The sequence below is a fragment of the Tympanuchus pallidicinctus genome, unplaced genomic scaffold (genome assembly GCF_026119805.1).
Source record: "Tympanuchus pallidicinctus isolate F22 unplaced genomic scaffold, pur_lepc_1.0 scaffold14, whole genome shotgun sequence".
Taxonomy (NCBI): domain Eukaryota; kingdom Metazoa; phylum Chordata; class Aves; order Galliformes; family Phasianidae; genus Tympanuchus; species Tympanuchus pallidicinctus.
The window spans coordinates 11,645,228-11,666,540 of record NW_026294659.1 but is presented as its reverse complement, the minus strand read 5'-3'; positions in this window follow the sequence as shown (position 1 = coordinate 11,666,540).

Here is a 21,313-nt window from a genome sequence, read left to right as displayed (position 1 = left end):
TCAGTGCAGTCCAGACAAACCAAAAGGTTGAACACCCATGGCTCTCACTGTGAAATGAGATGGTTCATCTGGGCTGCTTCTCCCCTCCCAGATATACTCCTGCCCTTCTCTTCCCCAGCAGGCACTCCAGTTACCAAAGCTGTGATGCTGAATGCCATGCGTAGACCTGCAGTGCATAATTTCTGAGGAATGGTATTTCCAAACACCTCCGTAGGAAGCGTACACCATAGATCACTAGGTTTCACTCTGATTATGATTACTGATTTTGCTGATGCTCCATCCATTGGTGTAAATTGGGCAATTCCCTTCCTTTGCTTTAAAGAGCATATGTTGAATAGCTGTAGAGCAATCTGCAGTTGCTGTTACCCCTGGTCTCCTGCAGGACCCTACTGAGAGTCCCTTATGTTGGGATCCAGGCAGTGAGGAGAGTAGGCCCCACCTGCACTGCCCTGAGCCTCACATGCAATCCAGAGCTCACGGGCTTTGCTTGTTGCTCTGCCACACAAGATAGATCTGATTCACTGTTATCCTTCTCAGGTTTTTATCTTCTAGCTCCATAAAAATGTCAGACACAAAACAGAGCAACTTTTCAAATTGCTTAGGGCTGAATGGATTTTATTTTCCGTCTGTAAATGATGTATTTGTCCTATTATAATCTAGTTTGGGAATCTGCCATTGGATTCAGCGAGGACGGAATTCTGGTCTATATTTAAATACTACTGAAGTATTTTAACGTACAAAGTGATTTCTCTTTAGCAGGAGAGCTAACTAAATGAAATAAATCAATGCAATAAAACAGTATCTACCATACAAAACAGAGTTCCCTACTACCAGAAATACTTTATGACATATACTGATTGTTAACTACTCCCTTACTCCTTTAGGCTGGTTGAGATCTGCAAAAAATTGGATTATTTTCTATAAAGTTGTGTCAGTTTTAAAGTCACTTCTGTAACTTCTTGTATTTCCTAGAAGACTACAGTGATGCCTGTGTGCAGCTCTCAGGGTGTTTCCGGATTCTTGCTGTATTACTCTTAATAGCTGTATTCATTCAATGCTTTTATCTTCCATATGTGCACATTTCTATGAAATGAAACTTGTAAATCTAAACATTTTACAGAATTCATTATTTCCATAAGGATTTTTTTTTTCCCTGTGGAAAAAGCAAATGTTCTCAATACAGAACAGAGTAGGTCAGAATGCTTACTGGAAAATGCTGTCTAGATAAAGTTAATATTGAACGAGTCACCTTTTATCAAGTCAGGCATAACCATTATTCAAGTACTGCTGAAATAATGCAAAGCATGTGACAGTTCTATGGAATCTGCAAAGTAATAACGAAAAATAAGTACTACCTTTTTCTGAACTGAAAGATGTGAACTGATCAAATTGAATGTGCAAATGTAGATCATTTTGGCAGCTGATCTTCCAACTGAACCACAAGCTGATATCAAACACTGTATCCTGTTCTTATCAGTTCAAGTTCAGCCCTAGTAAGTGATAGACAATAAAAAAAGGTAACAGTGCTTCTCTGATTAAAAGACATACATCAGCAGAGATAACTTATTTTTAAAGATGGGAAAAATGTGAAATCAAATTACCTTCCCAGAAACGTCTCCAAATGTCTGATTTTTGTTTTCTAGAGAGAAATTCTCCAGGCCTTAATCACAGACCTCTGCACAAGCACCAATAACCACAGCTTCACACAGAGGAACAGTTGTGGTGGTGCTCCCATGTAACTGAGGGGTTTCTGTGGAAGATGGTTGAAACAACAGCCAGGACTGAATGATCAGGCACAGGGTTGCTCATATCATTAACTGTGACAATTCCATTAAGTATTAGAATGAGTTCTTTTCTGATACCTTTTGCCGTTATTACAATGCTTGACAAGGTAAAGTGGAAGGTGTATGCATGTCAGATGGCTCCCAGAAGTCTCCCATACTATCATATGATAAATAATAAATTGGAGTGGCCTGGTAGCAAAAATAAGTAAGTAAGTAAATAAATAAATAAAGAGCCAGAACCTGCCTTCTCACAATTATAGCAAGCTCCAACAGCTGAGCTTCTTGCATGTTGCAATCAGCAAATAAGGCAGCATGAGGAACACAGTTATCAGCGTTACCATGTGATTCTTCATTTTAATCTCAGGAAAGAAGTCAAGGAGCGTGTGAGCAGAGGGAATGAGCCACCCTCAGTAGCTTTGATGTTTCTCCTTCATCTCTGTGGAAGGCTACTCAGAACTGCTCTCCAGACATATTGAGGATGTCATTCCCTAGTGTTCTTCCAACCAATTTCTCCAGAACTAACATCAATGGAGTAGCTGCAGGTAGAGATGCTTGGGTAAATTCAAAAGGCAGGAATAAACAGGAAGGTTACATAATGGTTTTAGAGTTGCTGCTTGTGAACATGAAACACTGAACTGAAGAAAACTATCACTTGGTCTCAGAGGTTCCCCTGCTGTGCTTCTCTGTGGGCAGAAGTCAGCTGGTGTAAGGTCATTCTCATCAGTGTGCTACTCAGCCAGTGGAGAAACAATTGTAAAGCTTAAAATAGCCACAGGTTATTTCCTATGCATCTTTTCCCCAGCTTGGACTCACGTTGGCTTTCTACAAATGAATGAATTATTCCTTCTGTTCTAAGCCAGCATTCCATGGCTGAGTGCAGGGAGCTGGATAATGCACCCCTTTCATTCACAACATCTCTGACTGCCAGGCCTTGGCTGCCTCTCGGAATATGTTTCCTTGCTCAGTATCTTCTAATAATAAGCATATGCCACCTGTATGTTTCCTGTGACTCAGTTCTGTGCTATGCATCCTCACCTCGAGCCCTGGGTGCAGTAATATAAGAGCATAAAGCTATTAGAGAGCATCCAAAGCAGAGCTACAAAAATGGCAAAGGGTCTGAGAGGGTAAGACTCTTCTTTAAATTATAGGCTATTGAATACAACATTTGTCAATAGAGAGGAAAACTTGTGGGTATTTTTTTCTCTCCTCATAATGTCCTCCTTCCATGTTTCTCTCTTTAATCAGCTTTTGTAGGCATTTAAGCAGTGCACGTACTCCAGTATGCTTAAGAAGTATGCTTTTGAAGAGCAGCAATCTTCTCTGTGTTTCCCCCTGCTCCCTCAGGTGATGGTTGTTGATAACCTCTGAATCACTGCTTTTTCTTCTTTATTTCTGTCCTTTCTTTTATACCTAGTGTGACTCCAGAAAGCTATGGCTGGTACTGTGATATGCAGTAGCTGTTCTTTGCTGTTTATTCTGGCTTTTGTTTTTGTTACAGTCTATTCATAACCGATGAGATATGTGGGAAAAGGAAAGAAATCTAACAAGTTAGGGAGAACCAAGGAACAAGGGAAAGAGCAAAAAACACTGGCTGGAGTCTTGGTTGCCGTTAGTTTGTAAGGCAACTAGGAACACCCTTTCACAGAAAGCACTTTTCTGAAGAAGGAAACTGTGTGAGTATATGGGAGTACCTACTTGAAAAGAATGTTACAGTACTCATTTCACTCTACACACCTTTTATTTTTAGGATTTTGGGGGCTATGGGATGCAAGAGAAGGTTGTTGATGGTAATCAGAAAGCCCCTGCAGAGTGTATTGTATATGCTGGTAGGATTGCTTTCAATATCTACACAGCATGATTTTAATAGCTAAAAACAATGTTATGATCATATCATGCAAGCCAGATGGTCAAAATTCAGCCTGTAGTCAGATTTGATCAACCACTATGGGGGGCAAATAATCAATGACCACTGAAATAATGTCTAGGAGGCTTCTGGGGTTCATTTGGATGCATGTGGTCAGTTTGTGGGACTTCTTTGCAAGGGGCTGGAGAAATAAATGACATTCAAGATGTTGAGATGAGACAGCAGAGGGGCACTGCTTGGACACTGACCGGATAGTCAGGCTGCCTCGATGAAAGATTGGCCATGAAAGATTCTGAGTACAGACAGTGGACTTGCTCTCATTGGAAAGTCAAACACAGCATGGTATAATCCCTCAGAGATGGAACTCCGTTTAAAGCTCTCGAACAGCTGTAACACATTACTAAATATATCGTGCTCAAGTAAAAAGTATTTTCTTGGCTCCTTGTCCCAACATCCTCCCCGTTCCCCTCACTTACTTGGTTTTGTTTTTCTGTAGATGGATTGATATTCATGGCTTTCCTCTGTAATGAAAGGTGAACACAAAAGCTGTTTGTTTCAGAGTCATTTAACTGGAGAAGAAAATTATTTGTCACCTGTAACTCTTAAGGAAGTTTGAAGAGAATATTTACCTCAGTGAACTGAATGAATAAGGCATTAAATGAAGTACGTTGAGTTGATGGGAAAATGGCTTCTTGCTTTTTAATTTTTTTTTAATTTTAAAATGAACACAGAATTCATACATTCAGAAGTAATATCTGGGGAAATGAGTTTGGGAAACTTGAGGTGAGTACAGATATATTCAATAATGTATGAGATATTGAGTTGTTCTAAAATGTGAGAAAATGTTTGACATGAAGAAATCCATAGAAATAAAAGAGGATGAGAGGAATACTTGAGGAAAATGCTATGTCTTTGATCTATAAAATGTAGGAGTAGCTGCTTAGCTGGGACAGTTCGGGCTCTTTCCATTGAGTCCCTTAGAGACATGTAGCTTTGCAAGAGTTATGAAGCTGGATCCTAATGCAAAAAGTGTTAAGGGAGAAAGTTAGAGTAATTGTCACCACAGCAAGAATAAAACTCTGGCTGTTGTTTTTAACTCACTATTCCATGTATCTGTAGTATGTATTACACGTACATCAATTAGCACTAACCTGGAAACCAAAGTCTGGAAAATCAAGCTTAACTCCAAGCCCAAAAGTAGTATTGTTAACCATTAGAGAAGTGAAGGTAAGAGACAAGGAAACAACAGGGCATCTCAGGAAAAGCAGAAGAGGAAGTAATTGAAAATGTATTTACTTTTGTTCTTTCTTGAGAATCATGATAAGAATGCATCTGTAGGGATAACTGGAATATGGACACAACTGGTAGCTTATTGAACCAAGTTAATGTAGATGCTCCATGAGAAGGCACTGGCTTTCAGATTTTCATAGCTGAAGACAATGCTTCATATTGTATGTTTTGTATCCCCCAGTCATGCATACTTTTCAAACACATAGTGAAATCAAAAATCCTCCAAATTTGTGCAAAGCTTTCTTCAGTCTGAGGGAGATGTAGGAGAGAAGGGAAATGAGAAAGGGAGAAAAAAGGCCTGGGATAACATCCAGAAGTATTTGACTACAGGACTCTCCATCTGCTGAGAACAGAAAAATGTCTTTCTAACATGAATAGCACACAAAAGGCTGGATGAAGTAAGCGTGAGAAGCGCTATCAAAACAATTACTTGGTGAAAGAAATACAAGTTTGTATTTCTTTATACAGTCCTAATTTACAGCCTAATACAAGGCTGAAAGCGAGCTGAAACTGTAAAAAAGTTTGTTGCCAAACATTAATCTGAAGAACTATTTCTGCATACATCAGGTTTTCATTCTGTTAGGCATTCTCTGGGAGAGCTGTCTTCTGACATGAAGGCTAGAGATGTGCTCAGTCGGGTTTGGGGGTGCTCTGTTCACTGTAAGTAGGAGAGAGACAGTGCTTGTCCTCAGTCAAGACGCTGTGCTAACATTCATATTTATCTGTTTATCTAATAATCTTATTTCTATCAATGCAGCATGGGAAATAAACAGGAGGAGATGGTAGTTCTGGTGGAATTAGAAAACTGTGATCTAATTGCTATCTCGGAGACATGGTGGGGTGAATCATACAACTGGAAAACTACAGTTGAGGGCTACAAGCTTTTTAGAAGGAATAGGCAAAGGCAGGAGGGGCAGGGGAGTTGCCCTCTATGTTGTGAAGTGGATAGATTGCAAAGAGCTGCCCTCTGAGAAACAGCCACAGTCAGATTGAGAGCTTGCGGCTTAAAATCAGGGATCAGACCAAAAAGAGGTCATCTGGTGGTCAAGATCTATTACAGTCTGCCTGTAGGGGCAGGGGAACCTGTTGACAAGGCCTTCTTGCTTCAACTGCAAGAGGTTGTACGTTCATATACCCTTGTTCTGATGGGGAATTTCGACCCCCACCCAAAAATCTGCAGGGAAAACAACATAGTGAGCTGAAGCAATCTAGGAGACTCCTGGAGTCCGTTGAGGGTAACTTCCTGATCCAGGAATGGAGCCTCAAGAATAACCATGAGAAGCTGTGTTAGTGCCTCAGCCATCTCCTCTGGTGGCTCCAGAATGCCTTTCCCTTCATCTAACCTGCCTGCTCTTACCTCTGCCAGTGTGCTAATTGTGTTAGCCACTTGATTGTAGTTCATCTTTTGTATAAGAGTAACATAATAAAATGACAGAAAAATCAGTAAGTCTTCACAACCCGTCAGTGGATCAAATGAGTCTCAGCAAGGCAGTGAGTAAAGCATTTAACAGGCTTTAAGCTGATTCTCTCAAAATCTGAAGAGAAGTAATAACTGGAAGATTCCAAATTAGCCGTACAAGTGACTGGCCAAGTATCTTGTCGATAAAAAGGAAGGTACAAAGAAGATGGTTTGGGGAATGCTAAAAGACCCCTCAGCTCTGGACCTTGGGAAATCCTGGAGAAAGTGCTGCTTCTCCTGGGCTAAAGGAAATCTCTGAACATATTCCTTCTGTGCTGATGGAAAGTTCATTCTATGTCTCCCTACCTCAAACCATGACTATCTAAATGAAGGCAAAACATCTCTGGGAGTGCTGTGCTAGGGGAAGTGTTTTCATTTCACTCATCATGGAATGGGTGAGATGAAAAGAACTCAGATTAATTATACAATTTCTTCCTCCTCAGCCTGATTCTGTTCTTTAAAAGACAGTGGTTTCACAGGCTGTGGAGCTAACTCACATGTCTGAGCTTGAAGGAGGAATTGCTTCATTACTGGAGGGGAAAAGAAGGTGCAAGATCAGCTCTTCTTTTCTCTCCATAGCAAACTGTACTGTTAGTACATTCTGAGTTTTGGAGTGGATTTTTTGAGTCATGATATTTTCCTTACTCGTTTGCTTTATCTAATCTCAGTGGTTTACAAAAAAAAAGTCTTGTGTTTTTCCCCGTACTTCTCCTCACAATGAGGAATTGCTCACAGCACATATATTGCAGTTTTGTAAAGTTTTGTGAAGTCTCTTTTGCCAGAAAAGAACTTGACCACAAGCATACCAATGGTCTGCCAGGACAAGTGTCAGCTGTGCTTTCTGATACCCTCCATCTCGTTCCTACATGTATGTCCATCAAGTGTGCCTGGATTGTAGAGCATGTATGCACTTCAGCTGGCTACAGTTTACTACACCAAGGCTTTCAGCTGGCTGCCTTAGTTTCTCTGGTGCTGAAAAACCACAGCAACACTCATGGTCTAACCACTCGCAGCACTCACTGAGTTTCTCAGGGCTTTTTGTGTCCTGTGCTGCATATGGTGATGGTCAGCTAGTGAGCTGGATAATTTAGTGTGCATTATGTAGGTCACTCCAAATTAATGCCGTCTATGCATTTCCGTGGAAAGTACAACAGATACAAAGAGCACAATAACATTATTTGATAGAGCAGATTATTAGCTACAAAACACTATTTGATGACACAAGTCACCACCACTAGCTTTGCATTTTTGCCAGCAATGAACAAGAATCTGCATGTTGTGCTCATAAACAACTACACCAGAGAAGGTGACCTGCTGTCACCTGCATCACCCACTGCCTCACTGAGCTCACATCCAATCTTTGGTCTCCATCAGTGTTCAGCACGTGTCAACAAGTGTCAATGAGTGCTACTGTTTCTTCCACTTCCATGTCAGATGCCACTGTGTCAGAGTGCCCCTCTGCTGCCATCTGTCACACAGCAGCAACGTGGGATATTGGTGGGAAGGTTCAACCTCTTCTGCCATCCCACCAGCATACGCCTCTGACATTGTAGGTAAACATAAAATGAGAGGCATTGCTTTTGGAGCAGCCTTCATGAAGTGTATAATTTTATGAATATTTAAGTTACAAAACACTTTAATTTTTAATCTGTAGGTTCCATTATGTCACAGGAAATAATGTGGTTTTGCCTTGGGGCAGCGAAGTCTGGCAGTGTAGCAAGCATGCTGTGGTAATGTCTCTGTGCAGTTTCTTGGAAGTTTGCTCCTTTGATTCCCTAGCGAAGTAAGGGGCAGGGGCCTTGTGAGCCCCACTGAAGATGAGGCCCGAGTTGTTGGACTTGCAGTTGCTTTGTGTGTCCCCATCACAGTAGTAGGTTTCTTGGGCCCTGCTGCTGGGAGCCTGGGTCCCTGGCAGACCTCTGTGCTTTGTTGGCTGCTCATCATCTGCAGGCCACTCCAAGGATTTGTTGTGAGCATTTTCAAATCTATCCTGCTTTATTTGCTTCCTAACAGGACTGATTTTGCACAACTCTGTCCTGTTAATTAATAGACAATAGCCCCAAATGGTAACGGCTCACGCTACAAGAGCCAAACATTGGCAGAGTACCCTCTGGCTTTGCTTTGAGATGTCAGTGAGCAAACATCCTGTACCTCTTTCAATTTACTTGAAGGTCATTCCTGACCATATAGAGAGCTGAGTTACACCCCTATTGGTGAGAAATAACAAAAGCAAAGAGAAAAAAATAGGGCTGAAGCTGATTAATTTTCTGAGGCGGACAGCAAGGAGCAGTTACGAACAAAAGCTCCCAAATCTTTATCATCAAGGCCAAGATCAGAAGACACATACTGGCTTTTCTGTAAAACTCTAATTCTTAAAGTTAAATGGATAGAGGTCAAAAATTGAAATGGGAGGGATTTCACACGATGATATTGATATAATGATCTTGGAACTTTCCAAGCAGCAATGTGGAGAATAAGCAGAGCCGTGGGGCAGCGTAGCTCTCAGCTGCAGCTGCAGAGGGAATTGCAGGTGGTGTTATGTTGTTCCATGTTGGAAAGGGTTTGGAGTCAGACCAGGTTAATCAGTCATCGTGGCACATGGGGTAGAACCATAGAGTCATTTCAGTTGGAAGGGACCCTTAACGGCCACATTATCCAACTTGCCTGCAATGAACAGGGACACCTACAGCTACATTGCTCAAAGCTCCCTCCAGCTTGGCCTTGAATGTCTCTAGGGATGGGTCTTCTGCCTCCTCTCTGGGTAACCTCTGCCAGTGCTTCACTAAAGCAGTTTCTGCCATCCAAGCTTGTGCCTAAAGGAGAAGGAAGAATAACAAACATTGTGACTGGGCTGTTGGCCTTGGCTGAGGAGTGAGAAGAATTAGAAAGCACAAAAGGGCAGAAAACAAAGGGAACCTGAGGCCTCAGTGATGTCCTTCAGCCTGGTGAATGTTATGAGAAAATATGATCAGAGATTATATTTGTAGATGCTGTAAACAACTCCTTCTGCAGCACTAAAGCAGAGAGCACAGCTGAGAAAAAGCAGCTCCTGGTGTCATCCTAGGCCATGAGCAGGGGATCGCTGCAGACATAAATATCACCAGGACATTTCAGCATGGAGAACTCAGTGTGCCCAGATGCAGCAGGTCCACAGGCAGAAAAAATCTTGCAAAGATCTCTGTGTAGAGCTTCAGAAATGGGCCAAAAAGTACAAATGAGAAAGAGCTTTTAAAAATAAACTTTAAATACCTGATTTTTGTTTTAATTCAAAGGTAAACATCTAATTCTTCAGGTAAACATTTAATAATATGTTGGAATTCAGAGTAGGAAAATATTATGTGTTGAAAACAAATTTCAAAGCTGTCACCAATAAACAGCAAAGTAAACGAAAGTAGAGGACAAAGAAGATTTCTTTCAGAATAGATGAGAACATCCAAATGAGAAAATGATAAAACAATACACGTTCTGGCAAAGGAAATGTAAAAGTATAAGAAGGCAATAGGCAATAAGACATTTATTGGGAGCAGCACACCAAAGGCATGGAACTAATAATGAGAAAATCTTCAAACTTGTCAGAAACAGGTCTCTGGCAGGAGCTCACTGTAGCTGATAAATGATCAAAGTGTATAAAGAAGCCAGGGCGATGGAAAGCCAAATGGATTGCTCCCTGATGTGTGTTCCAATGCTGGAGCTCAGTAGAATTGCCATCCTGGAAACTTTAATTGGGCAAATCTGGAGAAAGGTCTCAAACTGAGGTGACATTAAAAGACTTTTTAAAACAAACCTGTGAAACAGTTAACAACAGATCAACAGGACCAGATGGCACCCGCACAGGAGCTCCTGAGAAGCTCTGATATGAAACTGCCAAACTATTAACTGTGATGAAGAACTTAGTGCTTGGATTGGCTCTGCTTAAATTAGCCTCAAGGTCACAGGGACTGGGACATGTGATGCCGACTTCTAAACAGGTCCCTAAGAGGATCCAGGGAGCTGCTTACTCATACATTTAATTTTCATTTGAGGAGCATGTGTGAGAAGCATTATAAAAAAGGAGAATTAGTAGACGTATTCAAAAACACAGAATAAAGGAGAGGAGTTGACACAGCTTGGAAACCATGGCTCATAAATCTACTTTTTTTCTTCAGTGAGAATCAGTGTGCATGTAGATAAAGCTAATCCAGTAGATACAGTGTACTTGGAACCCTCAAAGCTTCTGATGGAGTTTCTTCCCTAAATAAACTGAATTGTCTCAAAGGTGGAGGTTTGTTTTATGGATTAAAGACCAATTTAAAGACAAGAAGTGTCAGTTTTTACAACCAGGCAAAGTCACTGCTCCAGGTCATAAATGGATGCATTACTTTGGGTAATCAAAATCACAGCCAGTTGTGAAGAGCTAAAGGAAGATCTTGTGGTACTGACTGGCTTGAGAATTAAGTAGTGAATGACATTCCACATGGCCACATGCAGAGTAAGACACTTCAGCACACAGAACTTCACGTGCATATTGGCAGATCCTGAAGAACCAGCAGTGAGGAAGACTGTACTGCTGATTGAGGCAATTTCTGCTAAATCCATAGCAGCATAGTAAAAAATGTGAATGGATTCTTCAAAACCAGCAGGAAATAAACAAGATCCTGCTTTTCTAGTAGGATGTTTTGCTACTCTGTGAATCTACGGTGCATTGGCTGCTTGGTAGGTTTGTGTTGCTCTGCTCGTATCTGTGTGATCATATGCAAAATACAGCATCTGATGGCATTTGTGGTCATTAGACACTATTTTCTGTATTAATTAAATTGATGTGCTACTTTTTTTCATGCACTTTTATTGCCACTCAGTAACACTTTATCTGTGCTGCTTCAGTATTCTGAAGTCAGATGAAGGTTTCCAGAGGTGAAAAGGATGGATGATCGTGAGGCCAACAAACCAGCCCAGCTAGCAGAGGCTGATTCACTGCCCTGTTTATCTCTTCTGACAAGGCTGATCTTAGACATGTAACATGCCTGTGTGTTGGGAGGAAGAAAGAGCAGTCAGAAACAGCCGCATTCCCAAGCGTCACTGCATCACATCATTTAAATAATGTTTGTAATTCTTGAATGTTGATGCTGCATCTCATGAAGAGTCCTGTGACTCCAGGTGTACCCAGGGTAACCTGTTTTTTAAAAAAAATCACTATGTGTGATGCAAGAATTAGAGTTGCTTGGAAAACGAACTACTGAGATGATGCTCTCATGTGTAGGGCATGTTACCACTTACCAAGATGAATATAAGGGAAAAATATACACTGTGCAACAGGACATAAAGAACAGCGGCAAAAAAATAATGCTTTGCATGAAGCCAAATCACCCTAACAACAAATGAAAGCATTAGAATAACTTTGTGTGGCTTCACCATGGAAGACCCAATGGAAAGGACACTGTAGCAAGATGGGTGTCAGCCTCTCCTCCCAGGTAACAATGACTGAATGTAAGGGAATGGCCTCAAGTTGCACCAGGGGAGATTTGGGTTGGATATTAGGAAACACTTCTTAGAAAAAGTGGTGAGGCATTGGAACAGGCTGCCCAGAGATGCGGTGGAGTCACCATCCCTGGAGCTGTTCCAGAACTGTATGGATGTGGCACTGAGGGACATGGGCAGTGGGCTGATGGTTGGACCTGATGGTCTTAGTGGTCTTTTCCAACCTCTGTGATTCTATGATTACTGTCCCTTGTAATGCAGTTAATGCTCTCTAACGTTGCCTGGATTAATCCTACATGGAATAAACTGGTTATTATAGTAGAATCCAGGTATACAGGAAAACGCATACCCACCTCTTCTTTTCCACTTGGTCACTGAGCAAATTAAATGTGCTGACACCTTGAAGCTTTGATTTGGAAAAAGTAATAAAATCATAGAGCAGTGGTTTAAGAAATTTACTTTGGGTCAAGTGATCAGGGGATTAAAAAAAAAGGCCGGTAAAAAATCTTTTATTTTAAAGGGCCAATCTTTGTGAAGCTTGTGCTATGCTTAGAAGCTTAATTGCAGTATTTGCATCTTTGATTTGATGAGAATGAGGGGTTTGGATGCAAGTGAACAGGGGAAAATATTTAAGAAAAGGCAAAGGTCATAAGACGAGAAGTGCAGCAGGGTAGACACTAGGATTAAACAACAAGCCATTGGCAAGGCTGATGTTCCAAGATGAAGAAAATTCAAGAAAAAAGTAAAAACTGTCAATAATCAAAATGAGATGGATTTCAAAAAGGATATGAATAGAAATAGTAATAAAAAATGTAATAGCAAAAACAATATTAAAAACCGTCAGGCATCAGGAAAATGAAGCAGTGGGGCTGTCAGGTAGTGAGGGTAGAATGGAAATAAATAGAGTCAGTTTGTCACCAGAATGAATATTTTACTTTTGTTTTCAGCAAAATCATGGTAAGGAATGCAAATAGGGAAAAAAGCAGAGTGGGAATGAGAAAACTATTGTTTCTCAGATGACTGCAAGTTAGAAGTTGTTCAGTATGGTTCAGGATGTGTTGGGAAAGCATCAGGTTGAAAACTGTGGCCTTGGAGCTGCATGGGAACACTCAGGGCTGTTCTCTAGCTGGGAGGAGGCAGTGAATTGGGCTGAGATGGAACTGGGACATTTTCCTGATTCTTAGAAGTCTACCCTAAGAATCGTGCAGGTCAGTCCCAGGCAAAACTTGGCTGGTGCACACTCAAGAAAAAGAGAGCTGTATTCTACAGCTGGCAAACAGCAAGGTGAGATTAAGAGAGGCAAGGTCTCTGCTAACAGGTGATTCCCACACTTAGACAGCTGAGCCTCGTTAATATCTCATAAACAGAGACCACGTCTTAGGCCTAAAGTAAGAGTTGGCAGAATTTCTATTACAGAATGTTTTTAGGGCTTTTTTTTTTCTCTTGTTCTCTCTTAAATAAGTGATTCTAAATAGTTAGAAGGATTTCTTCTGAGAATCACAGGTTTTGAGGGCAATATGCTTCAAGGATCCTTTATGGAAGAGTCTTAAAACTTTGCAGAGAGGTAACACCATTGCTCCATTTGACTTCTTTTCATCAGTTTTGAAACAGATCTGGAGAGTCAATAAGCTGTCAGAAGAGCTAGCTGCTTTGGGAGCCATCATCAGCCTGTAAAACTGCTTCAGATGGGGAGTTGTATGGATTGCATGTGTGATCAAAAAACATTTTTTTTTCAGTTGGTCCTGCTGAGTCTGGAGATTCCTTCCTACTGCTCAGTGTTACACAACTCAGCAGAATCTTGAGGTATTCGTAAATGGCTTTGTTTTGGTGGTGGTTGTTTTTGGTTGGTTGCTGTGATAAGCAGAAATTCCCTGTATGTTTTGCCTCTCTTCTAGTGTTTATTTTTAAATCTGTCAAAACTACTTATCTCCATGTTAACTTCATAAGCTTTAGTGAATTTCTGATACATTTAAAAGCAGATAAAATTATCTTTAAAGAAGAGAATGCTCTCAAAGATAATATAATCATTCTCTCTTAATTTTTCTTAGCTGAAAACAAACAGTAATAATTTTTGAATGGTAAGACAGGACCAAGGTGTCAGTTAGATTGATCAGATACACCCCAGCTGATTTAAGTGAAAGTTTCCTGTAATGCTGCTGATATGTGGGGCAGCCTTGTGTTCGCTGTCTTCTGAGAGACATGGGAAGCTTACAGCAGTTCTTCCCAAGCAGCATTCTTGTAGTCTTAACGTCTGAACTGTGAAATGGCCAAATAGTATAAATCAGTGGTTCCAGACAGCTGATACGCAGGCAATGCTAACAGCAACCCAGTTGCAGAAAGCATTCTGTCCAGACCTTTGCTATGTGAAGTCCAAACGTTGCTTGGAATCTATAACAAAACAAAAGACTTGTAGGCTTGCTAACACAGTGCAAGGTGAATTTTCTACATCCTGTCTCCAGTATTTTGAAGCAATTTCCTTTTGTGTGGGTTAGCCAACACAAACAACTGCAAGAAGCAGTACACTCTCCCTATTATTCCAGAAATGTGTGCGCTGAAAAGATGTTCTCTCTTTTGTGGCTTAGAGATCTTGTCTTCTGAAAACCATTGAAGTGCAAAGTTGTTGTTTGACTCTCTGAGCTGCAGGGTTAGTATGGATTAGGAGAACTCAGTAACCCTACCATACAGTGGAACTGTTCCATAATTTATACAGGTTCAGATAAAAGCGTGTAAAACTGCCTTCAGTTTGTGGGGGTTTTAGTTTTAACGCCTTGGCCAAGTCAAGCTGTGGCTGTACCCTTATTTAATAATATTTATCAGTATTTTTTGACTGATGTGCTATCATATATAAATATTTAAGATGAAATGTGAAAGTTGCCTTTTTATCTGGAAAGCATATCGTTGCGATAGAAATATTTCACTTAAGTGAGTAGAGACAGCAACTGGCAAGTTGTAGTGGAAATGCTAAGCTGTAGCCTGAAGCAGTGATGGCACACCTGCTGGGAAGGCAGGGCCAATCCAGGGGAGCTCAGGTACATGTCAATGATCTGAGTGATTGGAAGGATCCATCCCTTCCCAGGCCTAATCTAAAGGTTGGCAATGGAGAGGAGGGCATCTCTTGCTGGAGATCCCTGCGTAGCTGAGGCCTTTCAAATGTGCGCAGCTCTTTTCCTTCATTTCTGCATCTTCACTGCTGCATTTGAGTTTGCTTCCATTTGCTGTAGCCAAAGACTTTGCCGCCCTGCTGTTACTGCACTGCATTCCATCCCATTATAGCATTACACAATTAATGACGTTAAGAGTTCTTGTGAGCTACTTTGAATCTTAAGTTTGCAATTAGACAGCCTTTTTGTTAAGCAGAATGTTCACATTACTGTAAGCTCATGCTGTTTGCAAACCAAATTTTGCATGTGTTTTTTTTTTTTTGTGCTGCCTTATTAGTGAGTCCCAGTGAGGCACTGATGGCTTTAGTTATGTGTAGTCCCAGAGTAAATTTGTGAAAAGGTTGTGATCCGGTGGGGAGGCTTGTTCTGTTCCTATTGTTTTTATTTACAAGGAGTTGTAGCACAGATATAAAGCTGAAAATCTTCAGTGGGCATGAAAATAAGAATTCAAAGAATTCATTCAAAGAAATGACTTCCTGCCTTGGTATTTTCTCAGATCCTTGCTATCATGTTCTACTGGGCAGGAAGGAAAACCCTTAGCTTAGGTGTAGTTAACTGTTTCCAAAAAGGACCACAGACTGTGTAGGGTCTGAAGTTTGACATAGAGGTCATAGGGATCATAGAATTACTAAAAGCTGGAAAAGATCACTTAAGATCATCTAGTCCAGCCATTAACCCATCACAAGTGGACGGGGAGAAATGAAGAAACAGCACAGCTCTCTCCAGAAGAAGAAAAGGTGATTCATTTTGGGTCACTTTAAGGTGTGAGTGGAGAGGGGAAGAGCAATGAGAAACCTGGGGAGCTGTGGTCACCCTTGGGCACGGCACTGAGGGTCTGAGGAGTGAGATGTCCTACTAGTTCTCAGCCAGTATGACATCTGCTAAGTGCCTTCATGCCACTCCACCTATACCATGTCTCTGCTTTATCTGCTTTGCAGTAATAGTCCTCTGACAGCTTGCATTAACAGACTGTGAGATGCCCAACAAGATGGTCTTTGTTCTCTACTCGCCCCCAAGAGAGCATCACAATTTTCTGAAGAATGGGGAAGAGACAGTGAATTCAAGATAACTCTGCACCTACTAAATGGAGAAAAAAATGACTGATAACCGAAGAAATAGGGTTAGCATTGTGTATGTATAACTATAATGTTTGAGATCATGTTAAGCATCAGGGAGAGTGAAGGTAAAACAGAGTAGGCACTGAATACAATAAAAAAGGACTCTGTAGGAAGCGCTTGTTTTGAAAAGCAATTAAAAATAGGTTTCAGAGGGATTTGACAGGTCGCAGCTTCAGTCATCTTGATGGAAATCTGGCTTTTTGCAGCTCTATTTTCTGCTCTTGATGAGGTGAAGGAAGGAACTGGAAATGCTTAGGAGAAAAGGATCATTTACCTCATTGCTGTGACAGTTACCAGATATAGAGGTCTGTTGTTGAAATTAGGGAGAAGAGTCAGGAGCTTGGAAAAGAGTCCATTTCTTTCAATAAAGCAGCAGAAGAAACTGGGAGAAAAGACCTTGGAGGCGAAGGAGAGGACCTTGGAAGGCTGCCAATTTTAAAACCCTTTTCACTCTTAAAATCTTTCTATCTGCTCAGATGCCTTCAGATAAAAACAAATGTATGGATCAATACTAAATATTAGCTTGTAAGTGGCACCATTTAGGAGAACATATAGTGAATGAGGGGGACATTTGGTCAATAGATTGATGCTGAGTAGAAACTCAGAAGTAGGAAGCCTTTTTATTATTTGCCTTTGTCTTTCAGGCACAGGAAATTAGTGCAGCAGAGCTTGATGTGAGATCTTGAGGAAATTTAAGGTTGTGGGGTTTTTTGTTTGTTTGTTTTGTCTTTAGTGTAAAAAACAAAACAAAACCAATTGATTTCACAACCAACAATCATTCCCTGTTTCAGCCATGCACAGTGTGATGCGTATGTGTAATACAGAGAGTAAGAGATGTGACCCAGCAGTTCCACTGTGTTGGTGATGCTGAATTTGTTGTGGACAATTAGAGGCCAACAGTTACGGTGTGGCCCTTTGGCCTCATAATTTTTCTTCATAAATCTTAGCAAAATCTGACGTGTTGTGTCTGCATTTCCACATTAAGGACATCTGAGAGGTACCACCAAGAGGAATGGAATAGGCAGCATACTAATTTTGCTGATGTTCTCCTCTGTGATCTCTTGTTGACAAGTCACTGGGGCTGTGGGTTTATCCTGAGCATAGGCCTTCTGGTCTTGGCATAAACAACACCATCTTCGGCATAACACTGCTGTCCTTGGGTACTGGCAGAGGCTGCTCTGTTAACTCTTGTGGTGCAGATTTTCCTCCATTCATACTTCATTCAGAGCAGACATTTGTTACGAATCCTCCTCTGAGGAATAAACTTAATTGGTGATGGACATGCTGTGTGCATTCGACTTCCTCACCACTTCACAGAACCATAGAATTGCTCAGATTGGAGAAGACCTTGAAGATCATCGAGTCCAACCACAACCTGACCATACTACCCTAACTCTAACAACCCTCCACTAAATCATGTCCCTGAGCACCACATCCAAACTGATTTTAAACACATCCAGGGATGGTGACTCAACCACCTCTCTGGGGAGCCGATTTCAGAGCTTAACAACCCTTTCTGTAAAGAAGTTTTCCCTGATATCCAACCTAAACCTCCTCTGGCACAACTTGAGGCCATTTTCCCTCGTCCTGTCCCAGTGAGAAGAGACCAACCCTGCTCTTGCTGTAGTCAGGTATTTGAAGAGAGCACTAAGGTCTCCCCTCAGCCTCCTTCTCCCCAGAATGAACAGCCCCAGTTCCTTCAGTCTCTCTTCATAGGACATATTCTCCAAGACCTTCACAAGTCTTGTTGCCCTGTATTGAGGTGCCCAAAACTGAACACTGAGTACTGAGGTTGGGGCCTTACCAGTGCTGCATACAGGGCAAGATAGAGTAAGAGAATCATTTGAGTTGGAAGAGACCCTTCAAGACCATCTGGTCCAACTCCCCTTCAGAGTACAGGAACACCTACGGCTAGGTCAGGTTGCTCAGAGCCCTGTCCAGCCTGACCTTGAGTGTCTCTAGGGATGGGACATCCACCACCTGTCTTGGCAACCCATGCCAGTGCCTCATCATTCTCACTGTAAAAACCTTCTGCCTTATATCTAGTCTAAATCTCCCATATTTCAGTTTTAACTATTTCCCCTTTTCCTATCACAACAGATGCTGCTCAATACCCTGTCCCCTTCTTTCTTACAGTCTCCGTTTAGATACTGAAAGGCTGCTTGGAAGTTATGGGTCACATGGTAGATGTGAGGGGGCTGGAGAAGTAAGAGGGGAAGTATGAACCACAGGGAACATGTGGAAGGAAGCAGTGGGTACTCTGTGAAGAGGAGAGAGTACAGCTGTAGGGTGCCAGTTAGTAGAAAATACGGCTTCCTCAGCACTGCTTCTGATACAGCAGTGTTTATTTTCTTTAATGTCAGCTCAAGGATCTGTGGCTTGTACTTTATTAAGGGTTATGACTCAGGGACCCAGCAAAATTGAGGTGGTTAGTCACTAACGTTGCAGATTTTCATCTCTGTGTGCAGAAGCATCCTTCTAGCTCTTGTAGAGTAGTGTGTGGTTGCAGTAGGAGAGCAGGTTTGGATATAGAGGAAAATGCAGTAATGCACACCCCAGGACAACTTGGTATGATAGGAAAATAAGAGGATAACTTTCAGGGTGTTTTCCAGGACAGCTTGTCTATAAATCCACCACTAACACCTAACACAGAAAAAGGGGGTGAAGATAATCTAGATTTTTTTTTTTTTTTGAATCACAGATAATACTTTGTTGTTGTTGTTTAATCTATAGTCCTTCTTCCAAGGACAACCGTCTACATAATGCCATTTACACAACCGTCGTTGCTCTTTCAGCTGATGAGTTGGATGAAGCTTGCGTATGCTCAGTGTGAGAGAACTGCTGTCATTCACTTTGACTCTTCTAAGCAGATGTGATCAGCCACTGCCCCATGCCGTGCTGCCTGCAGATTGGGCACCTCTCAGCTTAGCTCTCTGGAAAACCCTTCTTTGATACTCTGCTTACTGTGACAGAGAGCTGCAGAGTTGCCTTCTTTGTGCTGAAGGTGCTTCTATCTTCACGAATGGCTGTTGAGTAGACATGCCTAAATTCCTGCTTGCATACATCTCTGTGATATAAGCTAAATGCTGTTGGACAAAACACTCCTGCTCAGTGGCTTCAGGGAAGGCCAAGAGAAGTGAGGAGCTTCATTCTTCCATTTGCTGTTCTTGTGGGGCAGGAGCTTAGAGTGCAAACTTTCTGGATTACTCTGCCTGACTTTTGGTTTGCCTTGATTCTCACCAGACTTTTCAATATCCTGCTTACTGATTGTGGCCGGCCTGATTTGTGTCTCCCCTTGCAGTTTTGGAACACCATGTGTTCCTGGTTTGATTGTCTCCTTCCAGCTTGGGAAGACCTGAAAAAAGACAACTTTCTCACAGCAGTTAACTCTGTCAAAGGCACATGTTCTGTCAAAGGCACATGTCTTAGGTGAGTAAGGGTTAGATCTTATGAGAGGACTGCAAACAGGGTGGGGAAGGAGCAAGTGATACGCTAATTGGAAGCAGAGATAAACACCAGGTACACTGGTGCACACTGATGTGCAAGCATGCCTCTATGAGTCAGATCAAAGCCTGTCTAGATTATTATCCTGTCTCCAGCTTTGGGCATTAGGAGATACTTAGGGAAAGAGTGTAAGAAATGAGATATTCAAATATTTTCAATACATGAAGCAGGCAGATTCTTCGCAAGGAATGCGACCGTTGCCTGGCTTTCACTGAAACAGAATTCTACTGTTAAACAACTTGAAGAAAATAGTTATTACTATTAGCAGTACTAGTTAATGCTTTGGCTTTGGAGAGGACTAACATTCTGGGAGTTGGTGTCAAGCTTTCTGTTATATTTTCTGCAGTCATTTGTGACATATAGAAATATTACAGATACAGATATACAGTGCTTGCTCAGACTAGCTGGACTCAGCTCTTGGTAAATATTTACATTTCTTATTGCCACTGTTGTGTTTTTATTACACCTTATTCAATCTTGAAAGCCTTTCAGCAATCCCTGTCACAGCTGAGACTTGTGATCTTCAAGGGTAAGGTCAAATGGCAAGCAAAGGTTTTCTTATATTTTTATGCAATGTGGATTGTATTCAAAGAGCTTCTCTGGGAAAGAGGATACACCAACAATCATCAAATTACTTACAGTGCGCTCTTCCACAAGTCTTTATTTTGCATCTTTATTACCTAGCCCACAAATCACCAAAGAAATCCCAGCCCAATTCCCACTAGAACAGCCAGAGCACAGGATCCAGCGTCCGCCCCACTGTGTAAACACAGATGCAGGCTGCTAAGCTGACCTTGTCCATAAAACTCTGGCAGCAGAATCTCAACCGCCTAAAATCAGTTATCACTGACTGCTGTGAGGTCAGGGCCTCAGCTGGGAGATTTATCCCAATTATAATTTCTCTACAGTCACTCATAATGCTTAATGCAAATACATGCTTTGTGACCATTTATGTATTTTGAAACTTCTTAGGAGGAATCAAATAAAGATTTGGGTTGGAAGGGACCTCAAAACGCACCCACCCCAACCCCAGCCGTGGGTAGGGCTGCCCCCCACCAGCTCAGGCTGCCCAGAGCCCCATCCAACCTGGCCTTGAGTGCCTGCAGAGATGGGACACCACAGCTTCTTTGGGCAGCTGTGCCAGCACCTCACTGCCCTCTCAGTGAAAAATTTTTCTTGACATCTAGTCTAAATCTTTTCTGCTTTAGTTTAAAGCCTTTCCTCCTCATCCTATTGCTATCTGTCCATGTGAAAAGTGCATTTCCCTCTGTTTATAAGCTCCCTTAAGTATTGGAAGGCGGCATAAGGAATAGGAAAATGCGGTGCAACTACAGCAGAAAGAAAGAAAAACTCCAATGTGTGAAGAGTGAAATTTTTCAGATATAGTTTTCCCTCTCTTGTGTTCATATTTGAAAAGCAAAGCAGGAAAATCTCTGAAGGGCCATGATTCATATCCAGTGCTAGTGCAGGATCTTCCACACAGATCTATTGGGTTGCAGACAGTGCAACCCATATTATCCTCACAGGAAATGGTTGCAGTAACCCCTCTGTAGCTACCTAGCTCTCCCAATTAAACCTTCTACAAGACTGTTCATGAGCAGCCTAACTCCAGGAGTATTAACAATAGTGTGTGACTCTGCAATCTAACAACTTACATGAATATTATAAAATTACTATTT